This window comes from Ambystoma mexicanum, chromosome 8 (genome assembly GCF_040938575.1).
Source record: "Ambystoma mexicanum isolate Mex_15411 chromosome 8, UKY_AmexF1_1, whole genome shotgun sequence".
Lineage (NCBI taxonomy): Eukaryota > Metazoa > Chordata > Amphibia > Caudata > Ambystomatidae > Ambystoma > Ambystoma mexicanum.
The window spans coordinates 1,281,773,304-1,281,797,618 of record NC_090929.1 but is presented as its reverse complement, the minus strand read 5'-3'; the positions used below and the strand labels follow the sequence as shown (position 1 = coordinate 1,281,797,618).

General features: G+C 40.8%; 1 protein-coding gene and 1 long non-coding RNA gene across 2 annotated transcripts in view; one reads left to right on the top strand and one right to left on the bottom strand.

Moving 5' to 3' along the window:
• KNDC1 (kinase non-catalytic C-lobe domain containing 1) overlaps positions 1–24,315 on the top strand; it is an 895,433-nt gene that overhangs the window by 849,716 nt on the left and 21,402 nt on the right. The window lies entirely within an intron of this gene.
• On the bottom strand, positions 9,735–10,833 carry LOC138473767 (uncharacterized). The gene is made up of 2 exons (XR_011268902.1): positions 10,486–10,833; positions 9,735–10,376 (listed from the first exon to the last, which is right to left on the bottom strand). It is a non-coding gene; the product is annotated as an uncharacterized lncRNA (long non-coding RNA).

Here is a 24,315-nt window from a genome sequence, read left to right as displayed (position 1 = left end):
CTGGCGCTGCTGCAGGGTCGCTGCACCACTCTGCGCCACGGCTGGTTATGGATGTTGAAATCCATGAATACGCTGTGTGCTGAAATGGGTTTTGGCGCACACGGCTGACGCGGACAGCCGCACACGCACACTGTGCGCCAGCCGCGTGGGCCACTTGTGCGCTGATCTCTATGAATTGCCCCCTTGGTCAGGATACTTAGTAAGTGGATCAAAGATCATCACTGTCCACTGTCATTGGTCTATAAGGTTGGATTGACTGGGTTATTGTGGATCATAATATCCAAAAAACAGGTGTGATCATGAATTTCTGTGTAAGAACTCCTTCAATTCTGGGTGAGATCCAATCCTGATTGCTAGCATTCTCCAGGTCGAACAACTGTTGTAATAACGATAGTTCGGTCATGATCTATTTTCAAATATGATGTCTCATCTTTTAATAGTTCCAGAAAGTTGAGTGTATAAAAATAAGTGTCCATAATGACCATGGTTCTTCCTTTGTCTACTGGTTTTATTGTGGTGTTATGATCGTCTGCCAAATCATTTATTAAGCATGCTTGTTTTCTGATGTTACTTTTCCTAATTATGTTGAAATTTATGGCTTTTAAGTGATTGGTCATCTTAGTTTCAAACATATTTATTGCCCGATTGTTGAACTGTAGGCTAAATGTACTTTTGGGTTTTATTTCCAGATAGTCATAAGTAGCTTAGGTTTCTACTTGTGGTTGTTGTATTGTATTATGTGTCAGTGTAAATGGCAGTCCTAAATTCAGGAGATTGAGTTGAGCACTTGTGAGGTACTTACTCGATAAATTAAATACTAACTCGTTGTGATTTCTTTCTTGAGTATTGACCTCTTCTTGTTTTCTTTGTTCCAAAAATGACACACTGGAGCAAAAGGTAGTCAGAGGAGCTGGTTCTGATGATGAGTCCTCAATATGTGCTTCTGCTCTATCTGGTACTTTTTCAGTATTAGGGTCTGGTCTCACCTCACCTCCGCTGCTAGAGACGTCACTACTTTGTTCGCTATTGCCTTGATATATTTTTTGCTGTGTATTTATTTAGTATAGTGGATCTGTCTCGTTGTTAATAATCCTAACAAATATATACACTGTCTTGTGAATAGTCCAATGTAGCCCTTCTACATTTTCTACAGTTATATGTACTCACAATATGTTTCCAGTGTTGTGCTTATATCCTCCAATATTTTCTATAGTTCCTCACCAGATTTGAAAGAAGACAGCTGCTGTTTGAGCTCAGCATGATCGTTATCGATCTGAGACAGTGAATTTGCTAATTCTTCCATAGTTAGGAGTAGCAAAGCAAGGGGGTATTTCTTATTAGAGTTTGCTCCACCTTTTTCAAAAATTCAGAATTACATTTGCATAAAGTTGGGTGTGAATACATCCTTAACCCGGTTGGTATCCTCTGGGATCTATAATATTGTTCCAAAATAAAGGCATGCAATTTCTGTGATGTTTCTTTTCGGATCAGAATTTCAAGTTGTTGAATACGTTCATCCAGACTATCTGATGTGTGGGTTGTTTTATCAATATCTTTGATTAGTGATAGAATGTATGTAGCTTCTTTTTCTGAGAAAGCTAATGTGTGGCATGTTTATTAGTAAGATAACAAAGGAACTGATGTTGCATGGGATAAATTAAAAGAATACAATTATTAAAACGTACTCTTCAAGCCCACTAGGCCTAGCACCAACTGAGTCCCAGAATAAAGCAATAAAACACAATGATAGAAAAAAAATTATGATATTAATGTATACAACCACATATGGCACAATCAGATCACTGCTAATAGAAACACACATATACTAAAAGCACCTGAATCCAGGAAACAATACACAGTGCCTAATAAAATGAAATACACACTTGTGCTTGATTGGAATGAAGGGTGTGCCAGCAGACTTATTAGACTGCCATATTTATTAGTAAGAGCATTCATTTTTTAAAAGGACATATTTTAGATGGGAAGAAATTGGGTGCTCAGAAGATATGTGCCACTCCCTAACCAAATGGGCTAGTCTGTGTAATATAGAATAGGTTTTTACTGGTGCACCATATTTTGCAAAAGGAGGAGGCAAAGATATTTATAAATGTTAGAAATTCTCTATAAGTAAAGGTGCAGGGGGTGGGGGAAACACGCTCACACGAACAATCTAATTTCCTTTTGGAGTAATATTTATTCTGGTAATAATCTGGTAATTAATTTTACTGTTTTTTTAAAGATATTATATTAATTATGTGTTTTACAGGTTCATCTGGATTCAAAATTGTGTTTTAATGTATATTTATGCTGTATTATGTATTTTTTTATTTGGTTGTGTTAAAGGTTTTAATTAACCAATAAAACACTAATAAAACCAAAATAAAAAAAAGGTTCTTACTAGCGCACCATATTTTGCAAAAGAAGGAGGCAAGGTAATTTATAAATTTCAGACATTCTGTATAAGTAAAGGTGCAGGGGGGAAACACACTCCCACAAACTATGTCATTTCCGTACATTCACAGATCTTACCAGTGGTGCTAAGAAAGTCTTAGAGTTGGTGTCCCTCGCTTCTTAAAGGGTACTGATTTTGACCAACTATAAGCTATTTTCATATCACACAACTATATTAGGATTTCGCAAATCATTTCATTATTACATATTTTTACCTATTCAAATTTTACTCAATTCTTTTGAGACAGCTAAGCCTGTTTTTTTCAGAGCAAGAGATCTGCAGCTACCAATTCACTGGTGTGGTTGCCCTACAGATTAACATACCACCCTTGCTCTCCATCGCAAACAGCTGCTACTTCAGTATTTGGAAAAAACTTAAAACATAGCTTCCTCACATGACCCTTACTCTGCCCCTACCCATTTTGGGTCCTGCCGTAGATTCAAACATGTTAATTTAATTCTCTACTTCCCTTCATTACATGCATGTGGTGTTCTCCTTGCTTTGGCCTTTTCGTATTCCAACAAAATGCATATGGGTTCTCAGTGCTTGGGTCTTCTCGCCTGCCTAAACATTGCACAATGGTCATCTCAGTGGTCTGGCCTTCCACTCCACTTTCAAAACACATGTGGGCTTCTTAGTAGTTTGATGTTCTATGTATAGTAAATGCATCTGGAGTTCTCAGTTCTTTGGCCCTCCCCTATTACTAGAAAATGCTCATGGTGTTCTGAGTGCTTTGGCCTCTTCCTATGCTTAGTAAGTGATGTGGGGCTCTCATTGCTTATGCCTTCTCTTTTTGTAGTAAATGAACTTGGGATTCTCAGTGCTTAAACGTGCTGCTCTGCCTATAGTACAAAATCCATGTGGGGTGGAATGCTGATGCTGGCGGATGGTGGTTGGAGATCAAAGTGTGCTTTGCCTTCTCCAGCTACTGAATGCATGAGGTACTCAGTGCTTAGCCTTCCTCAACACTTACTAAATGCATATGGGTTCTCAGTACTTTGCCTTTCTCCTCGGCCTACGACATGCTTGTGGGATCTCAGGACTTCGGTCTTCTCCTATGCCTACAAAATGCATGTGTTATCCTCAGTGATTTGCTCTACTCCTATGCATAGAATACATCCATGGGTTCTAATTGATGTAGACTTCTCTAATGCCTAGTAAATGCACATGGGGTTCTCAATGCAGTGATGTTCTTCTTTGCCAAGTAAATGATATGGGGGTTCAGTGCTCTGGCTTTCTTCTATGTCTAGTAAATTAATGTGAGGTTATTGGAGTTTTGATCTGCTCCTCTGTCTGAAAAATGCATGTGGGGTTTGCTGTGCTTTGATCTTCTCCTGTGCCTACTAAATGCATTTGGTGTACTTAGTGCTGCAGCCTTCTCCTATGCCTACAAAATGCACATGGGATTCTCATTGCTTTGGCCTTCGCCTATGCCTACAAAATGTGTGTGGTGTCCTCCTAGTTTTTGGCATTCTTCTTCACCTAGTAATTGCACATAGGGTTCTCATTGTGTTGGCCGTGCTGCCCCATCACCCACAATTCACAGCACCCACCACCCAGAATTCATAGGCCCCAACCACTGCCCCCCCAAATAAATTACCACCTAATTCTCTAACTTCAAATCTGGGCATACATTTTTCCAAACACATACATTACTTCATTATCAAACCATTAAGACATATCAATGTATATTTAAATCATGACAGAGATAAGGGAGTGGAGAAGGGGAGGAAGGTTAAGGTCAAATAAAATGGCAAACAACAAATGAACAGCACCTACAAGGAGAGAAAACAAAAGAAAAAGAAATAAGCCTTGTAATTTTACATTTTTAAATACATATTTCATTGTGTCATTTTAAGACAGATCACCTCTCATTTCAAAACTTTGACTTTGATTAAGCACATTCTCAATTTTTACGTTTGAAATTAATCATCCCTATATTCAAAAACAATCTTCGGTTGAACATCCCATTGTTAAGATTATTAGGCCATCCCTTGATTTGTTGCTATCAACTGTGATCCTTATTTCCAATTCTTAAGTTAGCAACCTACGATATAAGGACATTGGTCGCTTACCATATGTGTCTGTTTTTCTTCATTTCAAGTAGTTCTCTGCACAGTTCATGGGTTTATTCCCACCTGTAACACATTGTTTTGTTCATTCAGGGCTACCCTAATCCATCATTTATTTCATGTTTCCACAGCAAACGTACACCGTTTTTGAATAAATGTTGTCTCCCTTATTCTATATGTTACTCCAGTACCACACTACTCTTTCCAATCCTCTTGCATATGGCAGGTATATTAATAAAAGTCAGCGGATTGTTGAAAGTATGGAAATAAGAATACAAATTAGAAATATGGAGTGGTGTCTTGTGCGCGATCAGGAAAATGACACACAGGGATAGCTTAATGGGTTTTTAATGTACAGCGGCAGAGGATCAACGCGCCGAGACAGCAGAGTGAAACTGTAAAAGTTAAGCAGCCCGTAAAACCAAAGTGAAACATAACACAATGAGGTTGATGAGTAGGACGGGGCTGCCTAGATATCAGGGGACTACCGAGGATTGGGAAGAGTAGTGTGGTGCTAACTGTACTGGAGTAACATATAGAATAAGGGAGACAACATTTATAAACATTTATAAATCGGTGTACGGTTGCTGTGGAAACATGAAATAAATGATGCACTAGGGTAGCCCTGAATGAACAAAACAATGTGTTACAGGTGGGATTAAACCCGTGAATGTGCAGAGAATGACTTGAAATGAAGAAAAACAGAAATGTATGGTAAGACACCAACGTCCTTATATCGTAGGTTGTTAACTTAATAATTGGAAATAAGGATCACAGTTGATAGTAACAAATCAGGGGATGGACTAATAATTTGAGGAATGGGATGTTCAATCGAAGATTGTTTTTGAATATAGGGATGATTAATTTCAAAGGCAAACATGGAGAATGTGCTTAAAGTCAAAGTTTTGAAATGAGGGGTGATCTGTCTCAAAAAGACACATGATGAAATATGTTAAAAATTAAAGGCTTATTTCTTTTTCTTTTGTTTTCTCTCCTTGTATGTGCTGTTAATTTGTTGTTTTTCATTTTCTTTGAACTTAACCTTCCTCCTCTTCTCCACTCCCTCATCTGTGTCATGATTTAAATGTACATTGATATGTCTAAATGGTTTGATAATGAAGAAATGTATGTGTTTGGAAAAATGAATGCCCAGATTTGAAAAAGGCACATGACGTGCTGAAACACGTGTTATCACATGGGCTCTCCTACGGGAGTGGAGATACATGATTAAAATAATAATTTCAACAGTGGAACAAATTTGTGGTGCAGTTTTTTGTGTGAGAGACAACTCTTCTTTGCATTCATCGGAGGTGGGGAATTGGTCCTCCGTTTCTCTCTCACATTCGTGACAGGCAAGAAATTGAAAAGAGATTTGGTTGCAGGCATGAGAGGTTGATATCTGTAAACCCTGTTTGAATTTATATCTAACTTAACTTAGGCCCTATTAATGATTTAATTCTACTCTATCATACGCTATCCTTGCTACAATCCCCTTCCCCATTAAGCCATCACGTTGCCCCTTGCGCCAACTGACTCGCTGGACGCCATCCGCTCCTCTCCTGTCCGCCACCCTGTACAGATGTACCCCTCCTCTATACCATTTATCCTACCCCTGCTGTATTTCGGTTCTGTTATTACCTCTGAAAAGCACTCCGTTATGCATCTGTACTGTTGTATACCTCTGTAAAGCGATCCGTTGTGTATCTGTATTAAATACCTCTGTAAAGCACGCCGTTGCTTCTCGAAGCTAGGCCTGCGTTCAATAAATACCATAATAATAATAGAAGATGCTGCTGCTGCCTCTTCAAATGGCAACCATCAACTGTCCGATGATTCTACTCACTCATGTAGACCCGGTAGAACTTCATATCTCTATCCATATAATTAATTAATAAATGGCCCTTGCCTGGTATGATGTTTTACATGTTCCTAATTAATGAGATTCATGATGGGAAGTACTTGCCAGATTTGGACTCTTCACCTTAATTATAAATTGGCACTGTGTCTGACTTTCTTCTGCCACATGCACTTTTGATGCTTTCTTGAATTCAGCCAAAACTGTGTTTATCTCTTTGATAACTGTGATGTCCATCTCATCCGAACCAGTGCTTATCTATATTACCTGCCTGAAGCTGTTTGCCTATTGTCTACGTATTACGCAAACTCAATTTCACAATTCTTTCAATTTCACCTCCATAAAGATGGCATATCTCTAAATGCTGAACAAAAAAGCTTTACAAAATTAAGACTTTCTGTGTATTGTTACATTCTCTCCTTTCCCATTATGAAAGCCTCTTAATATTTAAAATATGTATATAGTGCTACAAAGTCCCCTGCCTGGCTCTGGGAATTACCCATTAAGTGGCCCTGGTGGCCAGGAGCCCCCCTGAACCAGTGGATGTAAGACCTTAGGGAAGTATGGGCAGCTACCCCTGTTCACTTTGCCCTGGCCCAAGGCACATGGCAGGAGACAGTCACATTGCCAAAGTACAGATCAACCCTTTAAGCTTGGTACATGATCCGATCTCCTGTTGTACTCAGTAGGCTAATGAGAGAGCCAACATTGCCTATCTGGGACAGGCTAAAACCTTCCCCAGGAAAACCCAAGTGCCCCATACTAAAAATAAGCAATTTCCCTTCAAGGGGAGCCCATCCGACATAGTTAACAAAGGTAGCTGGTATTGTGCTACTGTTGTCAGTTCATCTGGTACGCTTCAAAGTCTCATTGTAGCCAGTTGTGCAACCAACAATGAGCACTGTGGTTAGGTAGATATATTGTTTCCTATCTGAGAATTCGAAAAATCGCAGACAATGTGGGAAGTAGTGGTGCAACACTCCTATTCCCTGGAGACTAATGTATATGCTTGGGAAACAGAGTGTCATCTGCACTGCTAGCACACTGCTAACACTAAATTACTGACCCATTGTGGTTCCATTCTGTAAAAATCATTCTGGAAATACCACAGTGCTCAGCCCAGTTCAGACAGCCTCAGAGGAGGGCGGGTGGGTCAAGGGAACACTTCTACAAATGAAGATGGCCCACTGACCATGTACAGGCTTAGTCTCAAGTAGCCCAAGTACACTCACAGGAACTATCCAATCCCATCTCTCCCTTAATTATCACTTGAAGGTACAAACCATCAAAGAAATTCTCACAATGGGAAAGGGGAGAGAGTGTTATAATAAAACAAGCTACATTTGCTAAATACGGGTTACATGAGCGGAGGCTCTACTTTGGATAAGACTAGAGAGTGGAGAGCAGCAGAAGGAGCAGAGGGTCTCACTACGACCCTGCCAGTATCCTGGCGGTAAACCTGCCAGGATACTGGCAAATGCTATTTCCATTTCCAGCACTCGGTCCGACAGCATTGCTGCCAAATTATGAGTGCCAGAGTGATGGTATAATTCCCCATTCATGGAGACCCATATGACTCCATGGGGGGATTTGCTGTCACCAGCAATACTGTTGCCAGTAATGACAACATTTATTGCCAGTAAGGGTCCTGCCTTACCTCCAGCTTTTAGCTTGACATAACACAGGTGCCCCACTTGCAAACCTGTAGTCGGCCAGTCTGGTAGAGTGCCGGTATACAATTATTCCGGCATTGTAATCCCAGACCGGATGACTCATAATGAGGCAGAGATGGTAACATCACGGGTGGAGCAGAATTAGGAGGTGATGACAGAAGAGACTCTGTAAGAGGTGGTAACATAAAGGGTGGAGAGTTAGGAGATGTAGGTAGATGGTGGTAGCAGAAGAGACCCTGGAAAAGGTGTTAATATTAAAAAGGGTGGGGAGTGCGCAGAAGGAGGTTGTGGTAACCAAACTGAACCAGCAGGAGGTGGAAACCTTGAGGGAGTAGAGTGATCGCAAGGAGAAGGTGGTCACCAAAAAGACCCAGGAAAAGAAAGCACCAGTAGGGGTGGAAATAAGAAGGATGAGGTGGCAGTAGTAGGAGAGATCAAAGAGCAAGTGGGAACATCTGGAGTAGAGATAGAACAGAAGGTGAAGATGGCAACATCTAGAGCAGAGAGCCAGCAGCAGAGGGTGGTCAAGGAAAGGGGCAAGGAAGACAAAGTGGAACCCAGGGACTAGTAGGACGTATAGATATCAAGGCACAGGAATAACCAGTCACCTGAGTTGATGAGGGTGACAGAGACTTGGCAGGAGGGAAATTAAGAAGATTTAGATGTTTGGAAGAAATTGAGAAAAGCTAGCACATAGAGAGAACAGGAAGGTTCCAGTGGGCCAGGTCGGCCATAGGCATAACCAGGTGGTGGGAGGAGGAATGAAATGAGGTCAGCGGTGGACAGGGTCAGCTCAGAGAGGCAAATGAGGAGGAGATTCTGGATAGGTTCAGCATGGCTCAGGGACTCCTTCTCATGCCGCCCAGCACTGCAGATCAGTTTACTTGCAAGACCTGGTGCCAGAAAACGTTGTGGGGTACAGGGTATCCAGAAAGCCCACCTAGACAGAAGGCAAAGGTTCTCAATAACCAAAAGCCTGCACCGTCTGAAGAGGGAGGTGAAGCAAACGCTTCCCTGCAGCCGTATACACTTAGAAAGTTGGTGAGGGTCTTGAAGACTCAACCACCACCTGGTGGCAAGAACACATCTCTGGGAAGAAGACCATCCTGACTAGCATTGTTTCTGCTGGTAAAATCCCATTTTTACATTTCACTTGCCCCTATGTGTACATCATCTCCAAATAAAAATACAAAGCCTATGGTACATGGTCTTGGTGTCCTTCTTGATCCCATGTTTCCTACATGAGAGTACTTAAAGTGCATAAATAACCGGTTATCATTACAAGTTACACCTATTTTTCATTCTTAACTAATTATGGCAGTGAGAACACAAAACACAGGAGATACCAATGGCAAATCTATCAAAACACAGAAAGGGGGCTGTTATATTTGGATTACAAGAACTTAATTAGGTGGCGCCTCACCCTACCTGCTGACTCCTATATCATCAGCTCTCACACGCACCAGCGTGCGCGCACCGGGGACAAATACTGGAAAGTACCGCTTGGCCATGTTTCTCTGTTCAGTGGACATTTCTATCATTGCATGGTACGACTCAAAATGCAATCAGGACTTCACATCAAATTATTGTGAATTACTATCTACACAGGCTGCGCTTGGTAACCAACGTAAAGCCACTGATGTGCAAAATTTAAACAAGAATGATGGGGAATTAATCACAGAGATATTCTACTGGTTTATTAGTAACAAAGAGCAAAGTTGTTCATTCACAGGTAAAGTGTAACACATCAATTGTGTTGAATGAGTCTGAACTTGGATGAATTACACAGAGCAATTTATATGCAATCAATAAAACACCCACAATTTATATGCAATTGCGCAGCATATTTGTTGAGTACTTCAAAAACCAAAACTTGAATGAATCACATTGTTTGAGATAGGCTTATTCGCCAAAACACACACAATTTATATGCAATTGCGCAGCGTATTTCACATTAAAGAAAAGCCAAGAATTTGCCAAAACATGCCAACACGTGTTTCAACCAAAGAGGTCGTCCTCAGGGCATACAAATGTAGTTTACCATTTGCATTAATCTATAATTATTGAACCTTGGCTTGAAATCGAAACAACCAACGTCAGAGGTAGTGGGTCAAAAAACAAGAAAAAACAGGAGAGAAAGGAGAAATAGAAAGAAATAAAAACATACCGTTAGAGATAATATATGCAATTGATTGTTCTATTTCCTAAAATAGGGATAAATGAATCTATCCATACCTTAAATATGATTGAGGTTTCCTAATACTTGATTCAACTTTCAGTAGTTGAGAGATTTAGTGATTTCTACATGCTTGACTGGACAGGGTCTGTAAGTTATAAAGACTTGGTATAATATGACACATATTTTAGTTCAAAAGTCTGCATTGCTAGTAAGTTTAACATCTAATTTGTGAAAAGTATGGAAACTATAATTACCAGTCTTGCAATCAAGAGGTAGTTGTCGTTCGACTGATATGCCGCTGTTGCAGTATAATTGAAATGTAACGCACGTTTTTAGCGTGCCTTGCCTTTAAATTCGGCCGTAATCTGTAACATGGATATGACAACGTATTTAAACACTTGTTATAAGGAACGTGCTGCATAAGCTTTTCGTTTGGTATCGTTAGGGCGTAGAACTGGCTTACCGGCATACGCTCCAAAAGTTGATGTGCTCAATGGCCGGTTGTTTCTCAATACTGAAGGCATCGGCACAATCCGGGGGTTACTATAGTAACCTTCCCGGGTTAGGTCAGGTGATGTAGTCATCTGACCCTGTTGCTTGGATACTCCTTACAAGCCGGAAATGCATAAAACAGACATTTGAGGAAAGCTTCCTATGCGGAAGCTCATTCATTTACGGCAATATTTTTGCAGCGACTTAATTACATATAGATATTTTGATGTTCACAGCATTTGTATGTATAATATGCTCCATGGCAGTATTTGCTATCTGGTTTATTTTATTTTATTTTCTGTATTTGTAGAGCTGTTATATTTGGATTACAAGAACTTAATTAGGTGGCCCCTCCCCCTGCCTGCTGACTCCTATATCATCAGTTCTCACAATCACCAGCGCGCGCACCAGGGACAAGTACCGGAAAGTACTGCTTGGCCGCATTTCTCTGTTCAATGGACATTTCTTTCATTGCATGAGCTGTTATATTTGGATTAAAAGAACTTAATTAGGTGGCGCCTCGCCCTACCTGCTGACTCATATATCATCGGCTCTCACGCGCACCAGCATGCGCGCCCCAGGGACAAATACCAGAAAGTACCGCTTGGCCGTGTTTCTCTGTTCAGTGGACATTTCTATCATTGCATGATACAACTCAAAATGCAATCAGGACTTCACATCATTTGTATGTATAATATGCTCCATGGCAGTATTTGATATCTGGTTTATTTTATTTTGTTTTCTGTATTTGTAGAGCTGTTATATTTGGATAACAAGAACTTAATTAGGTGGCCCCTCCCCTTACCTGCTGACTCCTATATCATCAGCTCTCACAATCACCAGCGCGCGCGCACCAGGGACAAGTACCGGAAAGTACTGCTTGGCCGCATTTCTCTGTTCAATGAACATTTCTTTCATTGCATGAGCTGTTAAATTTGGATTACAAGAACTTAATTAGGTGGCGCCTCGCCCTACCTGCTGACTCCTATATCATCGGCTCTCACGCGCACCAGCATGCGCGCACCTGCGACAAATATCGGAAAGTACCGCTTGGCCGTGTTTCTCTGTTCAATGGACATTTCTATCATTGCATGGTACAACTCAAAATGCAATCAGGACTTCACATCATTTGTATGCAGTGCTTTAAGTGGGCCGGGGCCTGCCGGGGCGGCCGCAGCCGCAACGAGAGATGCGCCCGCCAGTTAAACGTCAGGCAAGCTGACAGAAGTTCCGTGCCAGCCACAGCGTCGCTGTGACTGGCTGGCACTTCCGTCAGTCTCTGTAACTTTCTCTGATGACCCGTCATCTGAGGGGCCATCAGAGGAAGCTACAGTCCCTTAGTTCCCCTCGTCAGATCACTGACCCTCAGCGAACCCGCGGGCTCCGTGAACTAATATGTAGATTAGATCACGGAGCCCGCGGGTTCGCAGAGAGTGAAAGACGCCTCGGGGTCAGTGCTCTGAGCAGAGATCACTGAGCCCGAGGCGCCTTTCTCCTTTGGCAAGGCTTTATAAAAGATGCCTTCAACTGTGTACGTTTAAGCCATCTTTTATACACGTAGAAATATTTCTATGTTTATAACAGATGGCTTGAATCGTACACAATTCAAAGCAACTTTTATAAAGCTTTGTCGACGGACAAAGCCACCTTGGGTTTTGTCCGTCCTCAACGCTTTATAAAAGATGCCTACGTTTCAAGACGTCTTTTATAAACATAGACATATGTTACAAATGTCTATGTTTATAAAAGGCAGCTTGAATAGCACACAAACCATAGTAAGGTAAGCACACAAGTGTGCGTAACTTACTATGGTGTGTGCACTTTCAAGCCACCTTTTATAAACATAGAAATATGTAACATTGCTATGAATATAAAAGAAGGTTTGAAAAATACACAAACCATAGTAGTACGCAAACAAATATATAAATGCTCAAATACATTTATATATTTGTTTGCGCACCTTACTATGATTTGTGCACTTTTAGGCCACGCCCACAATGGAGGCCACGCCTCCAAACGAGGGCCCCCCCTCAATTTCTTACCCCACTTAAAGCACTGTTTGTATGTATAATATACTCCATGGCAGTATTTGATATCTGGTTTATTTTATTTTATTTTATTTTCTGTATTTGTAGAGCTGTTATATTTGGATTACAAGAACTTAATTAGGTGGCCCCTTCCTGCTGACTCCTATATCATCAGCTCTCATGTGCACCAGCGCGCGCACACCAGGGACAAGTACCACAAAGTACTGCTTGGCCACTTAGATCTGCAGCAAGCGGCTGGCAGCGGCTCAGACTTTCCGTGACTTGTCTTTGCACTGTTTTTGTTGCTCAGGTTGGTTCATTTTAGTACTCAGAATCACATTTGACTCTAATTAGTTTAGATAATTTTCTCACTCGCATGCTGGTTAAACTTTACACGCTGAAAACTGAAATGCCGATGTTTACGAAATCAATCAATGGTGCCTCCTCGCTCAGACGGGTCTCGCTGAAAGCAATTATATTGTCATCTGCCCTCCCGCTCAAATACAAAACTTCTAACACAGATATTCGTGGGTATTGCCTTCCCTGTTCGCTTGATAGTGTTTTAACGCCTGGAACAAACACTATAGTGCCTTACACAGTACAGATAGGAAACACAGCTCCAAGCATCACATCTCCTGCTATTGAGATAGAAAATTCTATTAACTCAGACTCACTGATAGACACAGGCTTCACTCACACACCTGATTATATTAACAACACAGTGAGCACCTCTGTGAATAAGTGTCCTGAAATGAATCAAGCTGCATGGTCTAACTTCTCCCTGTTAGGGAGAATTCTCTTATATGGCTAATTTCCCAAACCTAATGAGTCCCCCAGCAGCTTTGCTGGATTTTTGGGGTTTGTTTTTTTCTCCTGCTAAGAGTGAGACTCTTTTACTCCCACTCTTAGGCATGATTTGAGGTATGTCTTTGACTTGTTATGTGCTTATGGGCTATGGGGTTTCTTTTTACTCCATAGGGTATCATCTGTTTTTCTGTATGTGTGGTACACAGCACCCTCAGTGCGGTACCACAGGGGTGTCACAGTGACCCCCAAACATAGACTCCATACCCTGGGACTGACTACTGTCTCCCAGGGCATGTAAAGTCACCATTGGCTTTACTAGTCCGAAATTGTGAACAGAACCAGTACAAACCATCATATTGTGGAAGTACTGGTAAGGGGTAATTCGATTGCCTCTGGGTCTGTTTTCGAGGGGGCACTGTCCCGTCCCCCCTCGTCGAGTTTCTGGCTGGTGGCAGTGGTTACCACGCGAAATATTCCACCGGAATATTCTCTATGGGATTTTCCCATTGATTTTAAACGCAACACTTTTTGGTGCAATGTTAAAGATACCGCTGGTTTAATTATTTAATATTAAATCACCGGTTGGGTCTTTTTCCCAGAACTCAATTCTAAAATGGCGTTTGTGTCCGTCTCTGTAACTCTGACCAAGGTCGAGCCCTTTGTTCCACTATTTTGGCAGGCTTCTCCACAGAAGCCCTCCAAATGGTGCTTATCTGTCTGGGTTCCACAGGAAGGGTGGAGGGGGGGAATTGGCACCATGGACTGCGTTGCCTTAGCAACCCAAGTCGCATTCTACTCTAATTGGCCCAGAGGTGAGCCGCCCGGCTCACCACTTAGCATGTGTGATTGACAGCTAGGCTGATGAATGGGGGGTTTTCTGCATAAAAGCAGGGCCTTTGGGACTGGAACTTCAGAAGTCGCCACAGGACCTAAGAATCCGAAGAGGGAAGAAGCTGAGCCACCTGCAACCGATGACACCACCGGCGAAGCCCTGCTGCAACGAACTCACCACTTTTCCAACGACAAGAGAAGATCTTCTGCTGGAGAGTCTTCTCCCTTTGAGCTGGCAGGATCAACCAGTTCGCCTTTTTTCGCTTCCAAAGATGTCACTTGGTCGAATCGTCCGTGCCAAGCACCCCGGCGGCCGGATAGCCAAGCTCACCACTTTTGACCGCGAATAAAAGGACTGCACCTTTTAATCGGGAACTCCGCGGCTGGTTTCATCCCTGTGCAGTGCAACAACTCCACGTCCCCTCCTCGACGAGATCTTCTCTTCCCCTGGTCGGAACCGCAAACTTCAACCACTGCCAGGAACAACTGCCCCCACTAGAGCTTCCTTTCTCTTAAGGTACTGTGTCCTGCCTGACCTCCCTTTCTACAGATTGCTAAAGGTGACCCTTAAATCCTTGGCTTCTAAACTGGGTTGGCTCCAGGCCTTCTAGCTATATCTTTTGAATCACCCCAACCTCTTTTTGAACACTCTGCAAAGACTTTCAGTGCACTTTAAACCGTGTGATCCTGGGCACATTTCGCTTTGCTCCATTTAAAGTGGGTCTAGCCTATGAACTTTGGCTCTACAGTATAACCTGCCTTTCTCCCCTTGCTCTGAACTCTTAAAAGTGTTGGGAACTGTTTTATTTTATGCTCTGCCTTTTCTCTCCCTTTTTAACCTAAACTATTGGAGTTCCATCTAGGTTAAGCGCTCACTTCTGCCTTAACAAATAGTTGTGCTTTAAACCTGACTTGTCTGATAGTTATCAAGGGAGGTGTGTATACTTACCTGACTGTGTTTTAACTTCCTTTTCATTGCGAGTGCTAGTGTATTGCCTAAAGTGTGTTTTAAATAAATAACTATATACTTTTTATACAAAGCTCTGGTCAGTGTTTGTTTGCTCTACTGTGTTTTGGCCCTATTGTGTATACTCTGCATATTGCCCTACTCTTCTTGAAAGAAGTCTGACTGCTCAGCCACAGCTACCAGGTAAATCTGGGTGGTGCAGACTGCTACCAATTGGGTTTACTGCTTGCTCCTGTAGTCTTAATCTTTTTGCAATGGTCCACAAGGGAACTGCACAGGATTCTGCCTAACACTCCACTCAACAACCAGCTTTAACGATGCCCCTACGACATATTCTGTTAGCATTCTGAACCATCCGATATCTTTGAACGCAATTTCTTCATGTTCAGCACAGCCTACAGCTGTCCGGGTGGAAGGTTGAGGCCAATGAGATGACTGTTTGTCATATATCTCTATACCCGCAAGTCTGCAGGACATTATTCAGAACTCATCTCAGTCATCAATATTATTTAATCATGGTTCAAATACATCACCTGCTAACTCCTTATCCTTTATCAATCCAACTCCTTGTAGGCCTGCTTTGTCATTGCAATACAAGAGCGAAGCAAGTCACAACAAAATGCTACATATATCTTTATCAGCTATGAACATGACCATAACTAGCTTATTTAAGATGTATGAATCACTTGATTTGAAAATTGTGCATCAAACACTCCAAATCCAGCAAATAGCAGACTGGATAACCTGTGAATGAATCCTTAAGTGCCTGGATAAAACCAGAGAAGAAGAACCCACGCAAATGCTCACAGGCGATCAACTTGTGTCTTTGGGATCTTCTAGTAATAAAATCTCAGGGCAGTCAGTATTACCAATGTTTCAACAAATTATTCTACCTGCGGGTGAGAATTCTCCTGCTTAATCTATAATACATACCAATGTTCCTGGTAACATTGCTGGAGATGATTTAGTGATAATTGACAATCCAGCAGTCTCTCAACCGCAGACATTTGTGCGCGTAAATAGACGCGACAAAAGCACATTAAAAATGTTTGCCAGTTCCTGAATCATAAAGAAAAAACATGAAGCTCATTCAAGCCACATTGAATTCGAGCTCCAAACGATTTATACGCATCATTACTACCTCCCAAACACAAATTTCAAATATTAGCTCTCAAGTTGTCAAAACATACAAAAACTTGCTAAAAAACAAAAATAATTTCTTTATACAGAATGTAGACCACTCCCTTTCCCATGCTCCATTGGATGAACTTGTTTCAGCTCTGACAGAACAACCGGAAATCAACATAGCCAGTATCCAAGTCAATGATGCTAAATAAAAAAATTGCAGAGAATACTCATTCTAGGTCCTCCCCGAGTATTAACATCGAATTGATCGAACAAAGACGATCAGACATAAGGAAGGCGGTTGATCTTTATATAGCGACCCAATTTAAAGAAAATAAGTTAGTGCCGCACAACAGTAAGCAAATTGAAGGAACCTGTCCGCATGATAGTGTAAACCTAAGACAATCTCACGTACGTAATGGTCATGCATCTCATCTTGTACCTTGGCAACAAAATCGCCATGATGATCAGAGCACTAATCACTCTCAAGGCAGCATGAAACAAGCCCAAGCAAATTAACCTGTTCGACCTCAGACAGAGTGCGGACAATGCATGGACTGCAATCACCAACCATTGCACACAGGGTCAACTGCTGCAAATATACAAATAAACAATGATGGTAGTCGTAAATCTGCATTGCATAAAGGTACTAATAGTAAACCAGCTCTGCCTTCAAAGAGTCTTTCTGACAACAGTCATAATCATCGAGGTGAGATTAGAACACACTCACAACCTCGTCGTTTAATTATCAAATATCATGACGCACCATACACCTCTGTAGGACTAGCATCATGAGCATCTTCGAAGATGTTACAATTCTTCAAGACATAACTTAATTTGACATTGACCAAGTTGAATTCCTAAACGAAAACGATTTATCAACTGTCAGGCTTTGGATGCCCTTAGGCCTGGTGTTAAACACCATTTGGCAAGCTAAAATGGGCCTGTTCGCTCTGGGTTTTGTAATGGCCCTAGACCCTCATGATAAAGATTACAAAATTGTGAGAGTCCAAATGAAAAGCCCTATGACAGAAGGCCCCAAATATGAATGCCAAAGCACCCAATTGGCGCACCAGTGGTCTAATCCTGAAGCATAACAGCCCAAACCAAACAATGAAAAGAAAATCATAAGGTTAGCCAGTTGGAACACTTGCGGTCATGCTCACTTAATGGATTCATCCTTTAATCAAATAGATCATGTTGACATTATGATGTTTCAGGAGACTCGGCTGACAGACATTCCAGTATGGGGAAAATCATAACATTGTGCTTTTACCTGCAAATACACCACTTAAAGGACGTCCAACTTCGGTCCTCCTAGTGGCGGTAAAAACAAGCACTGGCTTATCTGTCTCTCTGTGGGCTCACGCCCAACAACTTCTTACATTTGGTAAAAATCTCCTATTAAGATCGAATCATTGCATTAATCAACTTGTACAGAAACACGGCTGGCATCTCAATTGATAGCTTTTTCACTGCCCTGGAAAGTCTTTTAGACACTATTATGATTGACCCCGATATCACTAATACTATCATAGGCTGGAGACCTTAACTTGCGCTGTTTGTCCACCAGCAAACTCCTACCTAACGCAAATAACATTTGATGGATCACTCTTATGAAGGAAAGGAACCTTCGAATGTTAAATGGATCGTTGCCAAGCAACATCCCTCCTTCTAGTACCTGACATAGATACCGAGCATAAAAAGCATAATAGATTATATTTACGTGGATGACCAAATGTATATGATGGCTGATAGTTTTAAAATTATTCAACAACAACACAGTGATCATGATATGCTTCCCCTCCACTGGTCTTGGGATATCTTGAGTCTCCCATCTGGTAATCAATGGTATAAAACCCTGTTAAGTGTCAATAACGCTAGAAACTGTTTCCGCTGGACTGCATGCAAATTAAATCAGTTGAATGACACAATCCAACAAAATCAAGTTGAAATTCGAGAAGGAACCTCATATACTAAGAAATCTTATACAGCTGCTTTAAACTTTTTTTAGATCATCATCTACGACAACCACTGTCCCAAATCGAAGAAACATGCATTATTCTGATTTAGAATTAAAACAAAAGAAAGCAGCTCTTCGACACTTAAGAAAAAAGTCAGTCGAATGAACTTACCAGAACGAATCATTGTGCTAAAGAAAGCAAAATGTAAATACAGAAACTGGGTCCGTGGCAGGAAGGCTTGGTTATTTAAGTGTGATGGTGCAATAATGCTCCAATCATTAGCTAACAACATTAGCACCTTCTGAATCAAACTGTTCATGTGTCCCAGGTATCATAACCAAATCAGAAGGGTGAATACTCCTATTACAACATACGTTTTTTCCCTCCTGATAAACCATAGCATAACCTATAGGGAAACACGTGTTGAGAGATGAAAATATAATGTGTATGAAAACAATACGAACCAATCTTTGTTTTAGAAGAATATGATATTGTATGAAAAATAATACAAATCATTTGAACAGAACAGGAATAAATGAAACCTGAATCCAGTAATTAAGCTTGAAAGTGGGTTTTTTCATTGCTGAAGTTACTGTGTGCGCACAAGTGGTACCAAACCGGTATTAAGACTAAGTTCAAGTATTGCTACAGTCACAATAAAGGCACCTCAAGTGCAGATCACAGAATCTAAACAATATAAGGAATCGCCCAAGCGAAATCAAGCTACCAGTGACTGTAAATCTATTTAAGAAAGTGATCCGAATCAGACAGGATTCGTGGCAGGCATGGAAACGGCAATAAACCTGTTGTTGACTCTTAACGCCATTAAAGATCAAGCATATGTTGCAAATCAAGCATTGCACTTGGCGTTTGTGAATTTCCATGCAGCCTTCGATTCTGTTTCTAGAAATCTTCTTATCGACAAACTTCATAAAGCTGGCTGTCCCTCCACTTTGATAAATATAATCCATGCACTTCATTCAGATACTACGATACAGGTCAGAATGACTACAGATGGTTTTCTTTCTGCTTCCATTCAAACTTGTAGAGGGCTGAAGCAAGTTTGTATTCTTGCTTCGGCCCTCTTCAATTCTTCATTTTTTTCATTTCTTATATGAGGACTTCATTGGAAAACATCAACACAGATGCTCCCAAAATGGGCTTGAAATTAGTACCAGCATTGCTTTATGCAGATGACTTCATTTTGCCCTCAAAAACTCCCAAGGGCCTTCAAAGACTTCTTAATGCTCTATCTGCAAATAGAAATAGAAATCAGTTGACCGTAAATCATCAGAAAACTAAAATCATGCACTGTAAGCCCAAACGCTCTAATCAAAGTTCCTTGAGCTGGTCCTTACACAAAATAGACTTATAAGTGGTAACCCACTACACATATTTGGGCATGATCATAGATAATTGACCGAACAACGCAAATCATCTGCTCATCGAATGCAATATCTCAGACAAAAATTCTACTTGCCAGATATGGCAAATTCTCTTTTTGTCCAGCCGTGACTTATTACAATCAGAAAGTCACCCCAGTATTACTCTATGGCATGGAAACAAGAGATGTTTTGCCTTAAATCTTTCTGGAGAGAACAGAGGGACAATTTTGGAGACAAATATTAACCTTACCTAAGTGTATACCCATTGCCCGGCTCAGATAGGAGTTAGGCTTAATTTCATTAAATGGGTTATATCGATGGCGCTTATGCGCCCTATTCAAGAAATGTCTCATAATTTCTAACATGGACACACTACTTAAAACTTTGTCTAGTTATATTTTTTCCTCCTCGCACAGTTTTGTAATTAAATGGAAAAATGCCATTATTCAAGTCATGGCATCGGCCGACATAACCGGGGATATACTTGTGTCGAATTCCAATAGGGCCAAAATCAAATTATATCTGGCTGATTGGAATGTAACACGAAAACTGTGCCGTTTGTATAGAGATTTCCAAGAAAATCAGTTTCAAGGAAAGCATTTCCGTATTATGGAACCATATCTGGTAAAGTATCCATCACCTTTGTATAGAGAGGCCATATTGCACATGAGATTTAATTTATGGCCAAAGAGAGAGCTCTTAGCAAGACATAGGTTCATCAGCAAAAAAGTGAGTTTTTGTCGATTTTGTAATAATGTCACACAACAAGAAACTCTACATCATCTTATTACTCAATGTCCTAAATTTGCTCTTCAAAGGGAAAACACTTTGCCAGACATTTCAGCTTTCTTAGAATAATCAGTCCTGATATCTTATGGCAACATATCTTTTCTGACATCATATTGCAACATATCTTTTCTAATTCAAGTACCAGTGTCAGAATTGCCACCTTGAACTTTAAGAATATGTTAACATTGGAAAATTGCAGTGTGCCTAATTTATTAGTTACTGTTGTACACTTTCATCTGATATAAATCAACATAATGTGATGGATACTTTACAATGCAATCCTATGACAACATAGGGATCATAAAAATGTAATGATCAGGTGCAGTTGCTTTTTCTGTGATTTAACCGATATTTTGTCAAATTGTGCAGCATTGATGTTTTTTCTTGTGTTATCACCTGTTTCTGTGATGTTCCACTCGTATTTATATACATCATGGTGCAATTGAAATGAAGACTACATTTCTAAATTGTTGATAATATAGTGTATTTGTTTTAACGAAATGTTAAAATCATAGTAAGGTTTAGAGTCCATTTAATTATTTCTATTACTTGGGAATCTATCTGTTTTTTGAGAGCATGACAATGATGTTTTTTAGTATGTACTAACTGACCCAAAGTTCTAGATTTATCATGTGTTAATTGAATTGTTTTACTGTGTTAGGCTCTCATGAATAATGTATGTGTCAGTTATGTTTTATTTCACAATTGTTTTATTTCACAATTGTAAAGATATTTTAAAAATATATGTTATGTTATGTATGTAAGTTGTTATTGAAAAGTGTATTTTTTCAGCTGTATCAATTAAAACAAAAATGATGTATCTAAGCAGGGTCACATTTCACTGCCTTAGTTATCAAATAGTCCACAAATACATTTGTTTTCTTGAATTTTAATATTCTTTGCTTCCATATTTGAAACCATTTCAATTGCATATGTGCCTTCTAGTGAGTAACATTTAAGTGTTGACTATGTGCACACTCTTTAATGGAACTCTTCTCTTCACCCTCTATACTTCTGCTCTAGGAAGAATAATCTCACCCTTTGACTTTCACTATTACCTTATTGCTGATGGCACTAAAATAGTCTTCTCCTTTTCCTCCTTCAGCCCAGCTATCTTAGAATGGAAATCAAAATGTCTCACTGCATTTCCTCACTGTATGGCTCTCTGATGCTCATCTTGAACCCTTTAAAAACAGAAGTCATTTTTCTACTGCTTCCAATGCCATCGCTGCCCTCCTATCTCCTTCCCACCTGACCTTCTTGCTCCCTCGCACAAGGCTCGCAATCTTGGTGTCCTCTTTGATAGTGACCTACAACTGCAACAATTCCTCACTACCACTAACTCTGACGCTCGTACTAACCTCTTCAACATTCAACCTTTTCTTACTCTTAAAAAACTCTAATCTTCACTTTTATTCTCAGCAAGCTTGACTATTGCTGAAGCCTACTCCTTGGCCCTCCTCTCCACTCCTTCCTCCCTCTAGTCAAAGTCCTCAACTTTGCTACCTGCACTCTCTACAACCTACCCAGATCCTCCCTCACTTCTACCTACCAGAAACATGCTGGTTTGGCTCTCCATGCACAACCACTCTCTTTTCAAGTTCCTTCTCCTACACTACAAAGCTATGAATGGTTTTGCTCCTCTGTACCTGTCTTATTGTGCCTCAGTTTATGAATCATCTCTTTCCTTCCAATCTTCCTCTGCACTCAAACTTACCATCCTGTACTATCCCAGTGCCTCCTCTTGGTTCCACTCTTTCGCCCTACTGTCCTCACTCCACTGGAACCCACTACCCATAACAATGAAAGCCAGCCCAACTGTGAATGTCTTCAAAGCTTTGCTTCTGCTTCACTTACTTGCTTGAGTGGGAGCTCCTCGTGCCCTCTCCCCATCCTCCCTATGTGAGTCCACTACTGTCTCCAGTGGCACTTAATAATGTAATTTTGCATATTTCAATAAACTACCCTTTACTTTGAAGCAATTGCCCCCTTGGGTTAATATTACCTTTTTAAGTCACCTGTTTTCTGGTGTATATATCCCACCCCTAATTCCTGGTGGTATTAAGCCTAATAGTGCCAGTGCAGTTGTCTTGGAAGGAGTCCCCATAAATGTCCTTATTGTGTGGCCTGTGTTGTCCTTTCTCTGTGTTGCCACTGTCTTAAAGATTCATCCATTCACTATATTGATAATGTAGTCCTTTGATATGAATGGTGCTATGTTATGTTCAGAAGATGTCCTTTTCCCAAGGAACAAGTTGATTCAAACATTGTTATCCTTGGCTGAGTTACCTTTCCCAGGTAATTAACTTTTTTTCTGGTGAGACGGTTTAGACCAGAGTGATGTAATAGGGGTTATTCTATTTTAAGTTTAACAAAATTACTATTTATGCCAGTTCTCCAGCATTAGGTCTTTCATAGATTCACATGCTGTGAATATTCACAGTCGTCAGGCTGGGCATCCTCGGCAACATAAAGCAGTTTAAATTTAAACTGAAATTCTCAGTAACTTTTGTGCTCTATTATAGTACTTCTTGGGTTATACTGGCCACCGCGGTATCCGGTCATTCCAATGAATTAAAAACCATTGAATGGCATACCATCGAATTTTTTTCATCGAAATGCCATTCCATTGAATGGCCATTTCGTTGAATAAAATGTGATGGTACCATCGACATGTAATGGTAAGTATTAGGGCAGGGCTGGGCCAGGGTTAGGGTTTGGGTTGGGGCTTTGGTTAGTTTATGGTTTAAATTAGAGTTAGGGTTGGGGTTGGGGTTAGGGTTTAGGGTTAGGGTTGGGGCTAGGGTTAGTTTAAGCGTTAAAATAGGGTTAGGTTTGGGGTTTGGGTTAGTTTAAGGGTTACATTAGGGTTAGGGTTAGGGTTGGGGCCAGGGCTAGGGTTAGGGTTGGGGTTGGGGATTGGGTTAGGGTTCGGGGGTGGGGGGTGGCATGGGGGTTGGGGAGGCTGGTGGGGGGACCCCCCAATATACATTAAAACTTAAAAACATTACAAGGGGCTGGCCATTGCTGAAATTTCAGCACTGGACAGCTCCATGTAACGTTTTAAAGTTACAAAAAAAGCATTGAAATGATACTTTTAACATGTAAAAGTTCATTTCCACGTCCATTGTTGATGGATTGGTTTCGATGGAAATGCATTTTTGCATGTTAAATATAGGTTTTCGATGCTTTTTTTTCAATACTTTGTTTTCGATGGTTTATTGATTCGATGCTTTTAATTCGATGGAATCACTATAAACCGCCACAGCCAATAGGAACACCTCCCTTAGCTCCTCCCCTGTCAGCCAACTTCAAATTGTTTACTGCACGTTAGTTTTGGGAGTACTCAAAAATCATCTCTTCGAATTTGCTACAAATATGTATCAAAATTGACATTTTTCCTATGGGAAATACTTATTTTGGAAGTCTGCTCAACGGCCAGCATTCACAGTGTCAGTGCTACCTCCGTGGACCGTCCCCCCCGCAGGTAATCTTTGACAAAGCTTTGTCTGTGCAGTTGTTGGGTCTACCTCATGGCTACTGAATCCACAAGGAAGAGCCTGTTCAATGCCTGTGCCCACTGTGGACTGAAGAATGTCTATGTGGAGTCTCTACTGCATTCTCCCTCATCATGTTATCCAGGACTGTTAAATGTGGCAGTCGTTCTCCAACAAGACCCTGATGGATCGTCACTGTC